This window comes from Schistocerca serialis, chromosome 2, assembly GCF_023864345.2.
Source record: "Schistocerca serialis cubense isolate TAMUIC-IGC-003099 chromosome 2, iqSchSeri2.2, whole genome shotgun sequence".
In the NCBI taxonomy this organism is placed as follows: domain Eukaryota; kingdom Metazoa; phylum Arthropoda; class Insecta; order Orthoptera; family Acrididae; genus Schistocerca; species Schistocerca serialis.
The window spans coordinates 512228310-512247271 of record NC_064639.1 but is presented as its reverse complement, the minus strand read 5'-3'; positions in this window follow the sequence as shown (position 1 = coordinate 512247271).

The window sequence follows — 18962 nt, the reverse complement described above, 5'->3', positions numbered from 1 at the left end:
CATATCGACCGCAGTTTCTTCTTCTATCTGGACGTCAGACAAGTCCCCCGCCCCACAGAGATCTTCAGTGTACTCTTTATACCTATTCGCTCTATTCCTCTGAGTTTAACAGTGGAATTCTCAAGGAACTCCTAATGCTGTCGCTCTTGCTTTTAATTTAATTGAAGGTTGTTTTGCCTTTTCTATGTGCTGAGTCTGACCTTCACGCGATCATTTCTTTTTCTGTTTCATTACATTTCTCTTGCTGCCATTTCACATTTGTTTTCATGCATTTCCAGTTCATTTTGTTTCTAAGTGATTTATGTTGCTGTTTTCGTCTCCTTTCCTGGCAGTGTGTTATGCGTCGCAAAAAAGAACATAGTTATTATTGCGTCCAATACCAGACATCGGCCTGTTTACAACTCACAAGGAACCCCTTTAACGCGAGTTCGCAAAAGGGAGATGATGTTTACGGAATTCGACGCCTCACGTATCGTATAGCAAGCAACCACAACATTGGCTGCTAATGGCAGCAGGAGGTGGGACTGGATGCATCCAGTGGTGAGCAGAACATGAGACTTCGGAGCAAATTGAACTGCTTAGTCGACGAGTAACTCACAACACTGATACAGTGTTAGTGGTGTTGGTACAAAGCAGAGCAATGGCAATGATAACCAAAGCAAACATTGCATTATATCTACAAAAATAGTTGCCGAAGTTGACATTTTGTCAGAAAGGAATCCAAGGAATTTCGCAGAGTGAGAAAGAAGTGTCAGGTGAAATATTATGTTTTCCGCAAGATGAGTCAGTGGAATGTGTGGTGTCGTATAAGTTCGACTGTGCGGACATCGAAGATGAGTGCAGTGATGACGATACATGCTTAACATGTGAAAGTGATAATGAAACAGGTGTCGAGCCATATAGTTCATCATCCTTGTCGGACAGGGGGCCAAAAACCATGTGTCCAGGGAAACACAGTAAATGAAAATAATTGTTCAAGTAGCGAATACTAAACACTGTCACATACATCGAAGATCATCTACAACATAGTAAAAAAACAATAATTAACAGATCTGGAATAAGTATGCAGAAAGAAAAACTAGGATATTCAAGGGAGGACAAGGCACAGTCGTTAAAAAAAATCTGATGTTTGCGCGTTTCAAGCATATTCGATACAATTTACAGGATGTGCATTGTAGTGACCTATTACGTTACGAACATAAAAATTGCGCGAGACTTATATTACATTGGTTTTAATGGAAGCAGAGGATGGTTACATAACTTTAAACAGTTCTACAGAACTGGAAGACGTAAGATAACGAAATCTCAAATAAAGCGTCAGCTTAACAATGCACAAACTGCGGAATCCGAGCGAAAATTTGTAGATGAGATAAACAAAGTTATCGAATCGCTTAGTAAGGAATTTGTTTTCAACCCCGACCAGTCCGGATTTGAAGATGAAATGCAAATGAAAGGAACACTGGAAATCAGAGGTACCAAGAGGTCTCTGTCAAAATCAGCTAATATCAACGCCGTGATGCATTTGTATACAGTAATGGCGACTGTTAATCTATATGGTAAATCGGCTGGAAATCAGAGCTATCAAGACAATTCTACCAAAATTACTAACATCAATGCCATAACGGATTCATATACAGTACTGTCGACTGTTAATCTGGGTGGTAAATTGGTTGGAAAGCTATTTATTGAGCTGCGAGAAGTTGGCGATGCCCTGCCCCCTACGGTTGTTTGCAGTGCTCATGATCTTGCAAGGCAGTAGGAAGTACTAGCGTCTGAGCAAGCAAGAATGGAAAAATGGGCTTAAGAAAACTATAACTATGGTATGAGCACAGCTTTTTCCCAATAGCTGATTGAAAAAAAACTTGATTTTGCATGATTTCTGTTATGCGTATAAAAATCATACTCCCTTACAGTAAACTATCCCTCCTGAAAAGTGTGTGACAGCAGTTCATACCATCTGGAACCATTCAGCCTCTGGATGTTCGCTTTTTCCGTGCCCATAAAACATCTGCAGCTACACCTTAAACGATAGCCAGTTCCGGTGGCCAAGCGGTTCTAGGCACTGCAGTCCGGAACCGCGCGACCGCTACGGTCGCAGGTTCGAATCCTGCCTCGGTCATGGATGTGTGTGATGTCCTTAGGTTAGTTAGGTTTAAGTAGTTCTAAGTTCTAGGTGACTGATGACCTCAGATGTTAAGTCCCATAGTGCTCAGATCCATTTGAACCATTTGATAGCCAGTTCACTGTAATTTCCACGACGGACTGTTTCGCATCCGGTTGCATACCATCACATCCCATCATTTGTCACTATCTATGTACGCCAATATGATTGTTTTATGCAGTCTTTAAAAGTGGATACCAAGCTGAACGTCCTGCACGATTTTTAATTCCCAAGGTGTTCGTCTCCGATCTTGATCATCGTGGCGCGCTATTTTTCATTCGGTGTTTATGATTCAAGTTAATGGTTTGTTTTGAACATTTGTAGATTGTCGACGCTGTCCATTTTGTGGAGTGTACTACATACATTCCACATAAGGTTTGTCTCTGCGTCTCCTGGACAGTCATTTTCTATCGCCCTCCGTGCACGTGGTGAGTCATTAGCAGTTAATATCTTCCCTGTCGTAACTGTTAACACAACATTTTCACATGAGCCTTATTCAAGACTGAACTTGTGACCTCGCTCTCGAGGGGTTCCTTGTCAGTGAGGGCTACTGGTGATATGTATGTATCACGGCAGTCAGATGCTGCTGATTGGCTGGCGGGCAAATGCGATAGGGCGACCACTGCTAGTGGCAGAGGTACACAGGAGGAGTCGCGGGTCCCCGTGGGGAGCTGGTTTGCTGGCTTGCCGGCCAGCAGGGCGGGCAGTGTGCCAGGCGCGGCCGTAGACGTCCATCGCCGGCCAAGAGGGCAGTGCGGCCCACTCCACGCAGGCGCGCTATTTCACGCTCGCTGCGCCGTACGGACCGCCACGCCACAACCTCTCCTACTCTATCTTACCTGGCCTCCTTCCATGATTGCCCCTACCGCTACCTCAACTGCAAATATTTGGCTCTCTGAATCGTGCCGCCTTCCAGGCATTTCTCCTGCACAATTTACGTTAGTTAACTCATCGCAGTAGCAACAGTAAATTACCGTGCTGACTTTGTCATTGTCATCATCAACTTCTAAAACCAATGTCTGGTCACTGCGACCACAGCTTTTAATTTACCCCTTTAGTTTCACTCTTTTGATAAGCTCTGAGTTCTAATTAGGACTGAAGCAATGTTACCGGGTTCCTCTACGACCTTTCAATGGAGCATTTTCCCTTAAAAACGTGATTTATTTTTTAATCAAAACGCTTATCCTCTAAGTTTTATGTTGCCCCTTAAAATTTCCTAGGTATTAATTCCGTTTGATTATTTACTTTAATGACCTCCATTCTTTTCCTCTGCTTTTAGTTCATTCTGGTGATTCTTCTATATCGGTAATTCTGTCACTACTGGCTGTTCTACACTCCTGGAAATTGAAATAAGAACACCGTGAATTCATTGTCCCAGGAAGGGGAAACTTTATTGACACATTCCTGGGGTCAGATACATCACATGATCACACTGACAGAACCACAGGCACATAGACACAGGCAACAGAGCATGCACAATGTCGGCACTAGTACAGTGTATATCCACCTTTCACAGCAATGCAGGCTGCTATTCTCCCATGGAGACGATCGTAGAGATGCTGGATGTAGTCCTGTGGAACGGCTTGCCATGCCATTTCCACCTGGCGCCTCAGTTGGACCAGCGTTCGTGCTGGACGTGCAGACCGCGTGAGACGACGCTTCATCCAGTCCCAAACATGCTCAATGGGGGACAGATCCGGAGATCTTGCTGGCCAGGGTAGTTGACTTACACCTTCTAGAGCACGTTGGGTGGCACGGGATACATGCGAACGTGCATTGTCCTGTTGGAACAGCAAGTTCCCTTGCCGGTCTAGGAATGGTAGAACGATGGGTTCGATGACGGTTTGGATGTACCGTGCACTATTCAGTGTCCCCTCGACGATCACCAGTGGTGTACGGCCAGTGTAGGAGATCGCTCCCCACACCATGATGCCGGGTGTTGGCCCTGTGTGCCTCGGTCGTATGCAGTCCTGATTGTGGCGCTCACCTGCACGGCGCCAAACACGCATACGACCATCATTGGCACCAAGGCAGAAGCGACTCTCATCGCTGAAGACGACAAGTCTCCATTCGTCCCTCCATTCACGCCTGTCGCGACACCACTGGAGGCGGGCTGCACGATGTTGGGGCGTGAGCGGAAGACGGCCTAACGGTGTGCGGGACCGTAGCCCAGCTTCATGGAGACGGTTGCGAATGGTCCTCGCCGATACCCCAGGAGCAACAGTGTCTCTAATTTGCTGGGAAGTGGCGGTGCGGTCCCCTACGGCACTGCGTAGGATCCTACGGTCTTGGCGTGCATCCGTGCGTCGCTGCGGTCCGGTCCCAGGTCGACGGGCACGTGCACCTTCCGCCGACCACTGGCGACAACATCGATGTACTGTGGAGACCTCACGCCCCACGTGTTGAGCAATTCGGCGGTACGTCCACCCGGCCTCCCGCATGCCCACTATACGCCCTCGCTCAAAGTCCGTCAACTGCACATACGGTTCACGTCCACGCTGTCGCGGCATGCTACCAGTGTTAAAGACTGCGATGGAGCTCCGTATGCCACGGCAAACTGGCTGACACTGACGGCGGCGGTGCACAAATGCTGCGCAGCTAGCGCCATTCGACGGCCAACACCGCGGTTCCTGGTGTGTCCGCTGTGCCGTGCGTGTGATCATTGCTTGTACAGCCCTCTCGCAGTGTCCGGAGCAAGTTCGGTGGGTCTGACACACCGGTGTCAATGTGTTCTTTTTTCCGTTTCCAGGAGTGTATGTACCTGTTACTTAGCGTTATTTGAATTTCATGCTTGTTGTTATGTGTTTAAAGGGAACATGAATATAGTTGGTTTGCCCAGTACCGTATTGTACTTCGTTCTTTCTTTACGACTGTAATGCAATATTTGCGTTTTTCTGAAAGAGTGTAGTTAACTTGGAACAGTACGTTGCTATTTCAGTGATCGGTTTAATATCCCTTCTCTCCGTGAGATGGAGGACATGTACTTTGAACATAACCATCGGTACTGCACACTCCTACTACGAGATAGTGTGATAAGCATAATGTCTGCGTCTACTTTCATCTACACAGGGTGGTCTTGTTCAGCCATATGACAGGAACCATCATTCGAAGCAAAAAAGCATAGTAAACATCGCCTCTATAATGCATACTCTTAGATCTATTAGCTCTTTTTCAACTTCGATACTGTGATACAAATCTCGTCTACTGCAGGCTCTTTGCTTTCAATATTTTGAGGTGGGGTAGTATGGACCAAAACGAGAAAAAAAGTCCAGTAAACACGGGCTCTAAAATTCGTATCTTCACAGCTATGTGCACTTGGTCATCTCTTCCACAGAACTAGTGGTCATAGCTCTTAAGGTACGCATTTTGGAGCTCTTGTTTGAGACACAAATCTTTTTCTTGTTTTCGTACATATTATCTCCTTTCTAAGCATGAAAGGCAAAGAGCTTGCAATAGAGATTTGTTTCACGCTATTGAAGAAGAAGAACAGCTCGTAGCTATTTAGGTATATAGAGGCCATATTTAGTAGGTTTTTCTTCCTTCAAATGATCGTTCTTGTCATATCACTGGCTAATGGACATTCCTCCTGGGACACCCTGTGTATTCAACCATCACAGTCTTAATGCTCGTTGTTTACCATTAAATTAATTCCATAATTTCAATCGTTCCCGCTGTTGGTACACTCACCAAATTGTATTTAATGTACTGGGTTCCTCGGCATTGTACTTTAACGTAAACACTGAGATGAAACCTATTTTTCCATTCTTCTATTGATTTCATTTTTTTTACTAGTATTCATATCCAACGCTTAAGTTGCCTTGGAATTTTTTAAGACGCAAAAACAAACCAGGCGTAGTCAGACTGTTTGTTTACCGCTTCATGTTTGCGGACATGTTACGCATTCAGATCTCGCGTAGGACACCACTGGACGGGCCAAAACAAATGATTCAGCCCACTGATCAAGTGAACTATCGCGCGGTAGTTCCATTCCTACATTTGATGGAGCACGATGCTGCAACTATGCACGCCGAGTTGCTGGAAGTATACGACAACAAGGTGCCACCATATGACACACTGGTCAGACATAAAGTGGCGCCATCTGTCCGCGAAGAACCGTGGAATGAAGGAAAAATGGGGATTTCACAGGAGGCGATGGTGGAAAAAGGGAAAAGCCAGTTAAGAATCACTTTTCAACATCTTGCACGAAATTATGAACATGTTGAACATCGCCGGCCTTTGTTGTTAAGTGACTGCTCACACCCACCCGCGAAGTCAGCCGGAATGAGGTAGAAATGAAAATGTTGCGACTGTGTTGACTGTGTCAGACCGATTCAGATGACTTCTCTGACAGCCAGTCATCATGGACGAGTACTTCGTATCCTTCTGACATTTGTAGGCTCAAAAATGGTTCAAATGGCTCTGAGCACTATGGGACTTAACATCTATGGTCATCAGTCCCCTAGAACTTAGAACTACTTAAACCTAACTAACCTAAGGACATCACACAACACCCAGTCATCACGAGGCAGAGAAAATCCCTGACCCCGCCGGGAATCGAACCCGGGAACCCGGGCGCGGGAAGCGAGAACGCTACCGCACGACCACGAGCTGCGGACTGACATTTGTAGGAAGGAGTAAAGCAAACAGTGAAAGCGTGTGGACTCTTCATAGACGAAAACCCATCAAAGAGAAAGCTGACGCTATGTGTACTCTCAAATATCACGGTTTGATACTAACAGTTCATACCCGGAAGAGGCAAATCGTCTTCATAAAAAGCTCCCGAAATCTCCTGAAGAGACTACTGCACGCTGTTAAGAAGAAGAGTCGCCGGAAGGGAAGCTGTGCAAGTAGGGCGCTTTTTCTCCACGACAACACAACTGTTCATTCTGCACAGGGCGCAATCACACTTCTTTGTGTCCACCCCATCTCCCTCGTTTTCCCGTGACGAGGCAGGCAGTGATTTCTCTCTTTTTCCTTACATGAAGAAATCATTGCGTGGTGGCATTCAAACATTGCCAAAGAGATGATTTTCGAAGTGGAACGTCTTCTGAACGGCCAAAATGCAGAGTTCCACAAACTAGGTCTTTCCTAAATCAGGCATTGTCTGGACGATGGTCTCGCTTTGAAGGGTGAATGTACAAGAACGAAAGACTTACCCCATGTGTATATTCCCAAGCTGTGTCAATTCATTGTGGAAGATCAATTGGCAGAGTAACAAAGAATATTTTCCCTCTTATTCGTCAGACGAATGGTGGGAATCGAAATTTCTCTTCTAAATATTCCCACATTTCTCTCACGAAGGGAGAATAAAACAAAAGAAAATTCGTGAGGGTAGTGACCAGTCTATCATTCCGTTAATTAGCTTCATTAAAAATACAAAAAATTACACGATGCTGATCAATAATCGATCTAGTTCTGTGCTTGGTGGATTAGTATACAAGGTGTCTAAAATTAAACTTACGCTTCTCGAGAGGCACGCATGAAAAACTAGTAACCTTAGGTGAATGAAACCTTTTTAAAAACATTTGCAAGGACACGTGGCAGAGAAATAACGAATAAACTATTGCAAAATTTACATTTTGATTTCCAAATGAGAGTCTAACATTATTTAACTGCGTATCATGTTTACGTTTCTGGTTACAAACGTTGGTGAATGTGACGACCATCTTCATCCAACACAGCCTGGGCCAAAAAAAATATTACTATACTGCTGTGTGGCTTTTCGAACGGTGGACAATGGAATGTTGAACTATCTTAACAGCTCGTGCATTACTTGAAGATCGCACATTTCGTCCAGCTTTCTGTCTTGGAAATAGTAATTTCTTCCGCCATTTCTGGTCCATTTGGCCGTCGGGTTCTCTCAGCAGAAATTCACAAATTGCGAGTTAAATCAAATTTCCAAATCATGCTCAACCCCAGTGTGGAAAGAGGACCTCTCCGCATTCTTTTAATCTGTCGATACTTATGATGAGCAGCAGCATTATTTCTGTACGAGTGAAGCTCTGTCGAGACCCATGTTGACTGTCTGCAACTGTATTGCACATTGATGCTTCTGTTTCAACCCTATGTAACTGTAGCAGTACCGTCACCTAATGGCAAGTCACGACACCAACACTACTAACAACGCAAATTCTTCAGCGCATAGTCTAAACATCATTCCTCTAAATTGGGATACCCATCAGTAAATACTTTTCAGCCTACACTCTCTCAAGTAGTGAAAGTTAATTACAAATACACTGTACATAATTATGATATTTTCAATTACTAATTATTACCGTGTCACGCTGAAGTGATCTGCCTGCTTTACTGCATATGAAATTCCAGCAGATGGTATCGGAAACAGAGGCAAACATCCCTGCCCATGAGCAAGCAATCAGTTGAGTGCTGCCGTGACACGCGGTCGTATAAACATAACATACAGGATAGTCAAACATAGCTTTTTTCTCAGTTACATACTTGAAAGTGACTGTAGCTAGGCACAGGGGGGCCAGGAATCTCTATATAACATTCAAACATGAACAATGAACGTACAGTGTTATGCAGTATTGACATAATTTCTTCCCTTAATATGTAGTTTGAAGGTAACTCGTGTGTTTGTGCATTAGTAACCACAAACAACAAACAACTCCAAGAGGAACGAGTCAAGACTAAACTTATCCAAAGTTAGAAAATCCCCTCACACCCCCCTAATGATTTAAATGTCGACTGGATGCTAAATTATATGCTACGTAGTTACAACGGAGGTCACCCAACAGTAGGCAAGATATGCCTTTATTTACGTTACGCTAAATTTTACGGAAAGAAGCGATTTTTTACGAAACTGGGATAGTACACTATAACTGTAGGTCGTGCTAGTGATGAGCTGAAACTCTCTGGCCATATAAGATTACTGCCTGTTCGGAGCAGTCAACCGTGTAAGAAAGTAACGGAGAGATTTCAGAGATGTGCTGATGTTATTAGCCAGCAGTTTATAATGTTGCTGTGACTACGTATATAAGACAGTATTAATTCCTGCTCCGTTAAGTTCACTACAAATACGAATTAATTAATAGGAGTTCATAGGGCGTTCATAGGGCCGACACTAGCCCAAACATCTTTTATAGAACAGTTGAAGGCGTAGGTGCTCATCTATGATGATATATTAAAATAACAGTTTCTGTTTACTCTAAATTTCTGGAAAGCTTCAGATCATAGTGATACTAATACATATTTCGTGTGATAAAAGTACTGATTCGAGCGTCCTCGTTCCTGCGTTTTACGAGTACTATTCATTCACGTGAAGATGATTCCAATATTCTCGCCATTATTGTCTGACGTAGGCTGCAGCCGCTATTGTTGCCTCGCCTGCAGTGATCAGTATACAATTTTTAACTGCAGTGAAATTTTAAGAACCTTTAGTTAAAGATCTACAAATGCAAAGCTAATGTTAATTTCAAAGTCTGACGCCAGAAAATGTAGTTAGTTTGAATAAGGAGATTCTTCAGCATTACCAAATTGACAGTTTCTACTAAACCTCGTTCCAAGCTAACATCATATTTCCCACACAGACGAAATGAAACCACTTTTGGTGGAGAAAAACGCAATGGAAGTGAGTCAGTTTTCATGAAGGTTTTAGAGTCCATAACGTTGACTATCAAATTTTTATATTTAGATGTCGTATTGGAAGAAAAACGTAATCTAAATAAAGTCGGTTTTTATCAATAGCTCTTAATCGAAGGAGAAGCTGAAGTACTTCCTTTGGTAGTCAGAGTCAGTTTATCAGGAGAACGCATGAAAGAACTTTTCCGGTAGTTGAGGATCAGAGAATGTCTGCTTTCTATTATATTTTCTCCATTTCTCTCTTTGTCCGTTTCCTTATTCCTTTCGGAGCCACATTCTTGTTGCTTCATATGCCTTCTTGCTTCTCCCGGTATTCAATAACTAACAGTCAAATATTACTATCCACATTTATAACAATAAGAATATTAATCATTTAATTTAGGTTATGAGATAAGATTATTGCCATGATTAAGAAATGAACATTCGAGTGGCTACGAGTGATTTCCAAATAGAATCTACTGTATTTGATTATCATAGATGAGGAACGGTCTGGCTGCAGTATACCAACAGACAGTTTGTCATTACATTGCATTTTCAACAATTACACCATTGACATCAAAGCACTTTACACACTGTTAATAGACAGCGCTCCCCGAAGTACTGTAGCTTCGGATGTTATGGACCAATGCAAAATTTTTATAGATGGATAAACCCGAAAGAGGCTGCCTCACCTCACCTGAGCGACGCACTTTAATTGTAAACTTCAGCGACGAGAAGCCATAACATCATTGTAACAGCTCAGCTTCATTTCGTAATAGAGAGAGAATGATTCACAAGAACACTTATCAGCTCTCTGATATGCGGTAAAGCAACAAGCTGAAGCACTGAAAGCTATTCTTGCGAAACAGTGAGCTATGATGAGCGCTGATGATCCTTAAAAGTAGGCCACATACAGTCATCGCCGGCCCGCCATAACGTCACTGCCTCTGATACGCACTAATAAATACTCAGGATTCCGAGTCTTTGTGTAAATCATCATATTGTCAGATCGAATATAATAAATTGTATTGAGACCGAAAAGCTTATGTCAGTGAATCAGTATGATTTCAGAAATCATCGCTCGTGCGAAATTCAGATTACCGTTTCCTCACATGAAATAGTGCTAATCACGGATGAAGGGCAACACGCAGATTCCATTCTTCCAGATTTCCGGAAAGCGTTTGACACAGTGCCCCATTGCAGGCTGTTAAAGGAGGTACGAGCATATGGGATGGGTTCACAGATATATGAGTGGCTCGAAAACTTCTTAAGTTATAGAACGCAGCATGTTGTGCTCGATGGCGTGTGTTCACCAGGTACAAGCTGCTGCTTCTCACGGGTACTGTAGTTAGTCGTAGACATCCTCTGTCTTTGTTGGTGCGAAGACTTTCTGTAAATTGTCTACAGACCATGCAGAAATGCTGAGAGATACCTGAGCACACCCCTACGATGTCAACGAAAGTGGTCTGATAATTCGCTGTCTCCCAGTCAGACTCGCCGTCAGACAGGCTATGCCGTTCGCCGCCGAGGCGTACTCCCAGTGGACAACGTGAGTACATGATCCACATGCCATGGTTGAGATCTGTCAGTTTTCGCTGAGACAGCATCATCAAGATCGGAGAGCGCGTTACGCCGCTGCCAACCTGCTCGCCGATACAGAGGAGAACATATGACTGTGAACTGTAATGAAAAAATTATTGTTCTGCTAAAGTTGTATCGTTAGCTACCAGCCACAGATTGGCCTGCTCCACCACACTCCCATCTCCGTCATCTACATCTACATCTACATCCATAGTCCACAAGCCACCTGACGGTGTGTGGCGGAGGGTACCTTGAGTACCTCTATCGGTTCTCCCTTCTATTCCTAACTCGTATTGTTCGTGGAAAGAAGGGTTGTCGGTATGCTTCTGTGTGGGCTCTCATCTCTCTGATTGTATCCTCGTGGTCTCTTCGCGAGATATACGTAGGAGGGAGCAATATGCTGCTTGACTCTTCGGTGAAGGTATGTTCTCGAAACTTTAACAAAGGCCCGTACCGAGCTACTGAGCGTCTCTCCTGCAGAGTCTTCCACTGGAGTTTATCTATCATCTCCGTAACGCTTTCGCGATTACTAAATGATTCAGTAACGAAGCGCGCTGCTCTCCGTTGGATCTTCTCTATCTCTTCTATCAACTCTATCCGGTACTGATCCCACACTGCTGAGCAGTGTTCAAGCAGTGGGCGAACAAGCGTACTGTAACCTACTTCCTTTGTTTTCGGATTGCATTTCCTTAGGATTCTTCCAATGAATCTCAGTCTGGCATCTGCTTTACCGACGAACAACTTTATATGATCATTCCATTTTAAATCATTTCTAATGCGTACTTCCAGATAATTTATGGAATTAACTGCTTCCAGTTACTAACTCGCTATTTTATAGCTAAATGATAAGGGATCTATCTTTCTATGTATTCGCAGCACATTACACTTGACTATATTGAGATTCTGTTGCCATTCCCTGCACCATACGTCAATTCGTTGCAGATCCTCCTGCATTTCAGTACAATTTTCCATTGTCACAACCTCTCGATACACCACAGCATCATCTGCAAAAAGCCTCAGTGAACTTCCGATGTCATCCACAAGGTCATTTATGTATATTGTGAATAGCAACGGTCCTATGACACTCCCCTGCGGCACACCTGAAATCACTCTTACTTCGGAAGACTTCTCTCCATTGAGAATGACATGCTGCGTTCTGTTATCTAGGAACTCTTCAATCCAATCACACAATTGGTCTGATAGTCCATATGCTCTTACTTTGTTCATTAAACGACTGTGGGGAACTATATCGAACGCCTTGCGGAAGTCAAAAAACACGGCATCTACCTGTGAACCCATGTCTATGGCCCTCTGAGTCTCGTGGACGAATAGCGCGAGCTGGGTTTCACACGACCGTCTTTTTCGAAACCCATGCTGATTCCTACAGAGTAGATTTCTAGTCTCCAGAAAAGTCATTACACTCGAACATAATACGTGTTCCAAAATTCTACAACTGATCGACGTTAGAGATATAGGTCTATAGTTCTGCACATCTGTTCGACGTCCCTTCTTGAAAACGGGGATGACCTGTGCCCTTTTCCAATCCTTTGGAACGCTACGCTCTTCTAGAGACCTACGGTACACCGCTGCAAGAAGGGGGGGCAAGTTCCTTCGCGTACTCTGTGTAAAATGGAACTGGTATCCTATCACGTCCAGCGGCCTTTCCTCTTTTGAGCGATTTTATTTGTTTCCCTATCCCTCTGTCGTCTGTTTCGATATCTAACATTTTTTCATCTGTGCGACAATTTAGAGAAGGAACTACAGTGCAGTCTTCCTTCGTCAAACAGCTTTGGAAAAGACATTTAGTATTTAGGCCTTTAGTCTGTCATCCTCTGTTTCAGACATGCTGGCAACAGTGTAGACTCCACCCAAGCCCATATACTATATTCACACAGCATTTGAGAATGAGAGCAATGTCCGGCTTCCAACAGGCTATACACATAATTTTAAACCCTTCCGAAACTTTTCCCGCTAATACCATTGCCACACACGCCCCCAACACCTCCCCCATCCCAAAAAATTATCGATCACTACCTTTCCGCCGTTCATGTAGTAAGTATCCAGCATCAGACGTGACGTTTTAATTCATTATTCCTTTACTATTAACTCAATTCGCAGCACATTTTGCCTACAGTATCCACATATACCACTAATTTTACTTGCAAAGTTACTTCACTATGCAACCCGAAGATTAGGAGAGATGACGTCATAAACATATAGAGGCGTGGAAAACTAGCTTTTATTAATTTGGAACGGAAATGTAGTGGCAACTACTGCCACCGAATGTATCAGGATGACCAAATGTAGCAGGAAGAGGTAGAAGGCGCCGTATTAAGTCTCGTCCGAGCTTTCCAAATGATTTATTGTTTCCAACTACAGTGCCGTCTTTCCCTCGGTCTGTGTCACTGGGTCCTGCAACGTTGAGGACACCACTTCACTGTCTGCAAAATGGCTTGGCGAAGAATCGCTGCCTCAGTGATCCGTGCACGCACTGTGTGTCGGCCTTGTATGCCAGTGGAGTTGCGGCATCGTCAGGATGCCGGCAGTTGACTCGGCGGTCTGCATCCCTGCCGACTCAGCGCCGCTCGGTGTGAGCCGCAGGCGGCCAGCTGCGTGCTTCTCACCGGCGTGGCTGAGATCACGGCGCCAACAAGCGCCCGTGATCCGGCATCCGAATCTGCGGCCCTCGCCTCAGGATGCCTATGGCGTGTGTTGGAAGCCACGACGGCTGCCTGCGGTAGCGTGCTGTGGAGGAGCCCGCTGCTGGCTTCCTGCAGACCCCACGTTGGCCTCACGAGTGTTGAACCAGCGACCAGCCATAGACTGGAATGCTTGCGCCCCATCTGCTGCTGCATGTAGCTAGTGGTGTGACACGCCCCGCCCCTAGAAACCCGCACCTATTTATAAGCGGCTGTGTGCCTCTGTTTTGCCGTATGCGCTGCTTCACATCATGTACTCATAACACGCTAGGTTGGCCAGTGGGCCCCTTCTGCCTGTGATTTGCGACATGCCAAACCGCTACGTACTCTCTTTCAGCAATATGACAGCTCTGTGGCCTATACTATACTTCGCAACTGTTGGTATGCGTAACTCACTGCAATCCAGCCCACACCTGGCTGTAACTTGTGCTCAGAATATTGCACAAAACTAACTTTCCTTATCCTAAACGGTGGTGCTGCTACACAAACTACACAGACACGTTCACTCATTTTTAAAGTAATCAGATGTTTGAAGCAGTTTTACATATGGAAGTTCGATTCTTTAAAGAATCGGGGGGTTTAACTAGTTGACGTCTAATTCATCCTGTCATTACGATGCAACAAGAATACTGTTTCGAAGACTAATGGAAACAGTAATCTATGGGGTATTCGTCTAGGATATCGTCTATGATATTCTTAATAAAAAGGCTGAAACTATGCTTTACAATGACTAGAGACGTATTGTAAGCACCCATGGCATCACATCTCAGAATACGACCTATACTAGTCCGTCTAAGTAAGACTAGTCAGTATAGTGGGGATGAGTGTACGATTACATAGTGGACCAAAGATAGTGAAACGTGGTTAGGTTAGAAACATGCACTTCCTTTTTTTTTCAAATTTTGATATTTTCCTGTTTCTTTCTCATGAGAATGTTTTCCCTCCCGTAACTGTTGTATATGGTTTTTTAATATTTTGCACACTAGCTCTTCCATTGAGTTGACATCTGATATGGTCTCACATATGATCTGTCGGGACAGATCTTGGAATGTCACTGGCTACTTGAGTACCTGAACATCATGCACACAGTTCATAGAGACACATGCCAAGTTCAAAGGAGCATTGTCCTGTTGAAAACTGGCAGCACAATACTGACACGTGAGAGATAACTCATGAGGATGCACGATATCCCTGACTACTGTTTTGTTGTCAGAGTTACCTCGGTCACTACCAACCGTGACCTGAAGTCATATCTGATGCTACTCCACACAATTAGGTCAGGACGGAACACTGCTGTGATTCACCAGAAAATTGGAAGAGCAGGACCTCCGCTGAGGTCGCCTCCATGCTCGCCCGCGATATCAATCCGGAGTAGCGCAAAACCGCAATTCATCACTGAACACAGTGACATCGTTCATCAGCTGTCCAGGCTTCCCAGCCATGCTACCAATCCAAACACAGAAAATATTATTGAATAAATTTTTTCTGGCTTTGTGACCGCTCTGTCAATATATATAAAACTACCGAAGTTGCAAGTGAACTTCTTCAGGGTATTTTGTTTGCTACTGAATGAGAAAACTTTGTTTCTTATATACATGCAGACATGGCTGTTATCTAATTCTGATAGGCTATTTAGGGTGAATGGGAGGGATGTTAGAAGTCTTTATTGGGGTTTTTATTATTTATCTTCGTTGTTGGAAACCCGAAGTTCTGATTGGCGTTTGGATTACTGCTTGTGATTGGTGGAAGTCGGCGAATGGAAAACCAGGCGGCAGCTGTGACGTGGCGTTGTCTTCCTGCTTTCTAGCGCCGGCCGGAGCGCTCCAGTACTCTATGTACGTGCGGCCACTGCGGTCTCCCGCGCGCCTGTTGTGTGGCTTCACGTGAGTTATCCTCCCGTAGAGCTGTTATTGCTGGCTGTCAAGACGTCGGAAGTCGGTACCCGTCTTCTCTGTTCATGCTGGACGGTCGCTTGGATGTTTCTATTGCCTCTCTAATCATCCTCCTTAATGTAAGAGCCTGTTTCGCCAGTACGCGCGCTTCGCCAAAATCAATCTGTTAGTCGCACTCATCCTGCCGCACTGATATATGACTACACAGCACACCAAGTAAACGGTGGCAGAACACCAGGATGAGTGCGGCAAACATTGATTTTAGTGAACCACCGGCGAAACAGCCTCTTACTTTCAGGAATTCTATAATAAGGTGAACAAAAGCTGAAATATTGTACAAGTGTATATATTTCCACTAATAACTTGAAGGCGGCAATCATGCCGACTGAAGCGCCGAAGAAGCTGTATAGGCATGCCATTCAAATACAGAGGTACGTAAACGTGCAGAATACGGCACTGCGCTCGGCAAAGCCTATGTAAGACTACAAATGTCTGGTGCAGTTGTTAGATCGGTTACTGCTGCTACAATTCCAGGTTATCAAGATTTATCTGAGTTCGAGCATGATGCCGGCCGGTGTGGCCGAGCGGTTCTAGGCGCTTCAGTCTGGAACCACGCGACCGTTACGGTCGCAGGCTCGAATCGTGCCTCGGGCATGGATGTGTGTGATGTCCTTAGGTTAGTTAGGTTTAAGTAGTTCTAAGTTCTAGGGGACTGATGACCTCAGATGTTAAGTCCCATAGTGCTCAGAGCCATTTGAACCATTTGATCACCGGCATCCATTCAAATCCATTATGTATTCCGACCTACTTCGTCATTTCCAGTAGGACAATGCGACACCTCACACGTCCAGAATTGTTACACAGTGGCTCCAGGAACATTCCTCCGAGTTTATACATGTAGTGTTGGCAGAAGAGCCAACACTGTGTTTCTAGAGGAGGCCGAAATGCACGCGTTTAATTACACGCTGACTGGTGTGAGGTCTGGAACAGGACAATATCTTGAGAATAGCAAATAAAGTACATAGATGATGTAATACTTAACTTTAATCCATAATTGTAGAACATCTCTCTTGACGGTACATGTTATAACCACAATATATATATATATATATATATATATATATATATATATATATATATAGGTCGTAGCAACTGACGTAGTTGAAGGCTATGCTAACTATCGTCTCGGCAAATGAGAGCGTATCGGCCAGTGTAGCTTCGCTAGCAAAGTCGGCTGTACAACTAGGGCGAGTGCTAGTAAGTCTCTCTAGACATGCCGTGTGGTGGCGCTCGATCTGCTATCACTGACTGTGGCGACACGCGGGTCCGACATATACTAATGGACCGCGGCCGATTTAAAGGCTACCACCTAGCAAGTGTGGTGTCTGGCGGTGACACCACAATACACTTCCGCTGGCCACCAAACTCCTCTGAGATGAACATTATTCAGCATGTCTGGGATGCCTTGTAACATGCTGTTCGCAGCTCGTGGTCGTGCGGTAGCGTTCTCGCTTCCCACGCCCGGGTTCCCGGGTTCGATTCCCGGCGGGGTCAGGGATTTTCTCCGCCTCGTGATGACTGGGTGTTGTGTGATGTCCTTAGGTTAGTTAGGTTTAAGTAGTTCTAAGTTCAAGGGATTGATGACCATAGATGTAAAGTCCCATAGTGCTCAGAGCCATTTGAACCATTTTTGTAACATGCTGTTCAGAAGAGGTCTCTACCCTCTCGCAACCTTACGGATTTATGGACAGCCCTGCAGGATTAATGGTGTCAGTTTTCCAACACTATTTCAGACATTAGGCGATTTCATGCCACATCGTGTTGCGGCAGTTCTGCATGCTCGCGGCGTCCTACACGATAATAGGAAGGTGTACAAGTTTGCTTGGCTCTTCAGTCTATAGTCGCATACAGCAGCTTCTTGTTCTCATAGCCCAATATATAATTAGCAGCATCATCAGTTGACATTCTCGCAAGTAGTACATGTTTCATGATTAGCAGATTTGTTTCTGCTTTGTGTTGGACGTCTTCAGTTGACGGTGGGGTAATTGACATGGAGAAATACTATCAGATAGGGAGTGTCAAAAGCAGTAGTGGCAGTTTTGATAAAAACGCGAGTGTGGATGATAAATGAAAATGTGTGCCATGACGCTCTTTTGGAAAGGGTCTGTAATTGTAGGAAAACACTCAAAGTGGTCGAGGTAATCCCACTGTTCCCTATATTTTTAAACCCGACTACCGCTCTTTAAACAGTGCCACACACTGGAGAAGTTATGGACATAATTTTTTTGTGAACTTGGATTAATGTCTAGAAGGATTCGAGGGAAGAAATATCTTGGCGGGAGAAAGAGTGTGAGCGCCGTTTGGCGAATACATTTGGTCTGGCGGGGCAGAGCAATCACGTGGATGCCGGGGTGGAGAAACGCCGCCAACGACCGCTGGGCGCAGCGGGCGTGAAATAACCCGCCGCTGCCAGGAGGAGGGGCCGAGGCCCGTAATGGCTGCAGCAGGCAGCAGTTTAACTCCTGCCCGCGGTAACCAGCCGCGCTGCGACCCCTTGCAGAGTGGCGAGCTCAGCTTCTCAAACCTAAACGTAATTGGCGTGATGGTGTAAACATTTCCCACATGAGGCTGCAGGTCTTAGACTGCCACACGAACTCCCTAGGTAACCTGACGCTGTGAAGTGGTGGATGTTCAGGGCGAATCATAATTAACAGCGGAAACTGACAAAGTGAGAATGCAAGAAGAAAGCTAAGGCTTTATGGTGAACATGGGTTCGCGAGTGAGCCGCTTACAAGATAATCGAAAATGTGTGGTTAGGAGCCGGCAAATACTTTATGTATGATATGTTGTAGTTAGTACAAACGTATTTTTCCGTGACGATCGATACTAAGAATTACGCTACTGGTTCAGTTTGTTGCATGTGAACCATGTCGTCCTCGTATTTCCGTGCAACACTGCACTCGTCTCCCCAACCAAATTGTAACATTCCATTCCATCCCAGGCTTCTGCCTAACTACTGATCAGTCTATCATTTCACCCAGATTTCTTACT